The sequence below is a fragment of the Nicrophorus vespilloides genome, unplaced genomic scaffold (assembly GCF_001412225.1).
Source record: "Nicrophorus vespilloides isolate i.1.1-1 unplaced genomic scaffold, Nicve_v1.0, whole genome shotgun sequence".
Classification (NCBI taxonomy): Eukaryota; Metazoa; Arthropoda; class Insecta; order Coleoptera; family Silphidae; genus Nicrophorus; species Nicrophorus vespilloides.
The window spans coordinates 10271-14350 of NW_017099173.1; the positions used below are offsets into that span (position 1 = coordinate 10271).

Here is a 4080-nt window from a genome sequence, read left to right on the forward strand (position 1 = left end):
CTCTAAAGTTTCCAAATATTATATAGGACTCCATCATCTGACATAAATAGCAAGCTTTACAAATGAGGTAAAAAGAAAATAGAAAAAAAGACACTTAAATACTTAATGAAGAGATGATCCAGCAACCCATAATTATTGTATATGTGAAGTGATATACAATAATTATGTATTCACTTGCAAACATTGATTTATTTAATTATTAAAATCGGTTGGGTAAGTCTTGTGGTTTAAACCTCTTCAGTCTTCGACGATGATCTGCAGTATGCATCAGCTCCGTAGCTAGTTGGTTTGGGTTATTCTCTAACCGATGACGGTCTCTTGTGCTAGCCTTTGCTATTTCTTCCTTGAAGAATTATATTTTTACCAAATTTTCTCCACATTAAGAAAACTTACTAATTCATCTGACATATGCAACAAAACCCTGATATATAATTTTTATTTTAAAAAAGGAAACGATTTTGGTCAGGAATGGATGACATACACTGTAAATAGCCGAAAGACACCAAATTTCTATACAATAAAGGAAAATCTAAAAATCAATCAATCAGTTCTAGCTTCTAGAGACTTTTTTTCAATTTTTACTTCATAACTTCTCAGTCTTCACAATCTGTTCATCAATGTGAACATTGAGTAAATTTAAGATCGTTGATATTAGGTAGGTAATCTTTCTAACTTCTAAGAAAACAAATAATTCTTACTTTATTGAACTTTCCTAATTACTAAAGATTATACATTTATTTATACCAAATTGAAGATTTTCACTACATTTTTTAATAATTATATGACTGAATGTTTTAATTTATCTTTAGTTCAATTATTCTTTCGTAACTTCTAAAGAAAAATAAAATATTTCTACCAAATTGTACATTTTCACTATATTTCAATCTTAAATTTTATAAGAATTTTTCAATATTCAAAATAGCTTTTTTTTGTTATTAAATAAATACAATCGATACATAATCAAACATTATCTACAAAGCCAACAAATAATAACAAAAATAAATAAATAAACAAACACTTCCAAAATAAATAATTGACGTGATATTTAATTCAAAAACAAATTAAAACGCACCGATTCGCATATTTTCAAAACAAAAAACAAACAAAAAATGCAAGCTGCGCTCACATATTAAATTTAAAACAAAAACCTCTCTCGCAATAGCAGCAGCAGCAGCAACAACAAACAACAACAACAAAAATCCCGTCGCTATCGGAACAAAGCGAATATTTTATTCAAAAGATCGAAATTTATATTTGCCTTTTTATTTACATACACATTTGGCAATGCACCACTCCCCTTTAGCAAACGTTTCGCCTATACAGATTCGCATATATATATTTTTTTGTTACACAATCATTGCGGCATTCGTTGCAACGAAAAAAAAATGTATTTTATTCTCAATTAAATAGAATATTGCTAAAACCGCAGAGGACCGCAGCAAATACAAAAAAAAACCTATTGTATATGAATAATAACAACAACAACAACAACGAAACCATTCGATGCAGACGGAACGTGGATTTCACAACAAAAAATTGCTATAGATATGTGGATACGTGTATATAAAACTGCAACAACGATACGGATTAATTATGATGGCGTTTCGACCGCAGAACAATTGGATACACCATGAAAAACGGCTCCCAATTTGGAGGTAATTGATTATTGAACAATTTATTAAATAAAAACATTGGAATGGTTAATAAATAAAAACCAACGGATGGATCGTGTTTTATTTCTGCGTGCATATTTTAAAATATACGAGATTTTTTTTCTCTCTCTCTCGTTTCTATTGATATTTTCCACCCGCAACCACCAATCATTCTCCGATGTAATGGCATGTATTATTCAGACACGAGCATGGAATTAAATTGGTTCAAAAGTTGTTCATGAATTTACAGGAATCCTCAAGAGATGGGTTTGAAATGAAGTACAAAATATTGATCTTCGAAAAGTTCACAGAAATAACAATACTCATAATACTCATTTATTTTACTTAGAATACCAAGAATATATTTCTACCAATCAAAGAAAATCCATACTTAGTGACTACAATCATTTGTGGTTCAGATTAAATTTGTTAAAAATGACGATTTTTTGATAAATTAGGTATAATCAATGATAAAAATTGTCTATTTTTGTTTAATTTTTGAAAAGGTTCCACTGCTAGGAAATTAGAAAATAATTATTCTTTAGGTGTCCCATAGTGAAACCACTAGCACACAAAGGGTTAAGACTATGAGGCACGTTCCTAGGAGTCCCATGTTTTGGAGAGTCCTATAGTATCTAAATTTTTTAGATATTTTTGGACTAAAAAATAATTTGTCATCCGCCACTGTTGATACTTTTTTTTGTTTCTATTAAATTTGGCAAAATTGTATATTTTATTTATAGGAACAAACTAATTAGTGGAATCTAAAAATAAACAAAAAGTCACCATGTTATTGAAGAGGGATCAGATCGAGTGTCGCAATACCAGCATTCCCGTCCTCTCATTTTTTTTGTGTATCATTTGGGAAGAGCATTAACGAATTGATCCGATTTCCATGTGCATTTAAAATGATAACGCAAAACAGGGGTGCGAGGGTTAGGGAGAATATGCCGGTGTGGGCAAACGGCACGTGAAATAAAAAACGAGAGAGTAAAACACGAAAAAAAAATAAAAATAAAATAATAATACACCCTCGTCCATTATCTGACTTTAACACGCGGCCCGAATTAATTTTAACGCGATCAATCCCTTTAAGCCGCACATAAATATTAAATAAAATTATATTCGGCATTAAGGGAAAAAGTGTCCAAAGGCTTTAGCCGAAACAAAATGTGATCATCATTTATGCGCGCTTCACCGTTTTTGGATCCGAAAACTCACCCCAAACACTTTATTAACGCAATAAACGCGAAAATAACAGAGGATCAAATAAATTCCTGCGACTAAATTGGATCCAACTCAGGTCATCATCAACGTCGGAGAGTTTAAGCGCATGGTATGTATGTATGGATGGCATGGGGATTAATGGGTAACCGAAATGTATTATGTAAGTTATGCGTGTGCGGATGGTTACAAATACCATCGGAGTGGATTTGTTTTAATTCGAGTCGATTAATTTCAATTGGTTGGCGGGTCATCAAGAGTCAATCCAATTGTAGATGAACGAACGGCTGCTTCGGAAAGGCATGCGTTTGATGCACTCGTCGTAAACGATTGTTTTGTTTCGCTGTTTACATGAAGCGATGCTCTTCCTCCTATTCTTCTTCTTCTTAGTTGTAGTCTTCTTATCCGTTTGCGAATAGAGTATGCTGGTGGCATGGAGATATCCTTTTGCAAACGCGTAAACTCTACTTGTTTTCTCGTATATATTAAATAGTCCGTTTGTACGCAGCTAAGGAAAAGCAACAGAAACAAACAAACAAACAAGCGAAGTAAAGAAAAACAAAAGAAGCGCTTTTGAAACAAAAAGAAACGCTCCATATAACTGATACGTGTGCGTCGGACAGTTACAACGGGACGGAAAATATTGCCTGCCTTTCTCCTTATGCAAAAATTATGCATCATTTCAATAGAAGCTCTTTGATAAGACCATTACACATGATATTTTTATAGAAAATACAAGACGATAGTCATATAAAATATATTGAAGTAGTGGATTCATTATAAGTAGGTTCCTTTGAATTGTGCTATTTTTAAAAGAGTTAAAAGGCATTTTTGTTCGAAATATTGACTCATGGTATAATTTTGCATGGTTCCGTAGTGTAGCGGTTATCACGTCTGCTTTACACGCAGAAGGCCCCCGGTTCGATCCCGGGCGGAACCAATTTTGGAACCTCTTGAAGCTATGACCTAGAATATAGGTGGTATACTTTCACTGTCAAGAAACTGGAGCATTTCGATCGAAATTTTTGCCCATTGTACCATTTACCATGGTTCCGTAGTGTAGCGGTTATCACGTCTGCTTTACACGCAGAAGGCCCCCGGTTTCGATCCCGGGCGGAACCAATTTTGGAACCTCTCAGAGCTATGACCTAGAATATAGGTGGTACTACTTTCACTGTCAAGAAACTGGAGCATTTCGATCGAA

General features: G+C 33.3%; 2 non-coding genes across 2 annotated transcripts; both read left to right on the forward strand.

Moving 5' to 3' along the window:
- The first annotated feature begins 3743 nt into the window (after window positions 1-3743).
- Trnav-uac lies at window positions 3744-3816 on the forward strand. The gene has a single exon. It is a non-coding gene; the product is annotated as a tRNA-Val (tRNA).
- Window positions 3817-3924: 108 nt separating this feature from the next.
- On the forward strand, window positions 3925-3998 carry Trnav-uac. Its single transcript has one exon. It is a non-coding gene; the product is annotated as a tRNA-Val (tRNA).
- The last annotated feature ends 82 nt before the right edge of the window (window positions 3999-4080 follow it).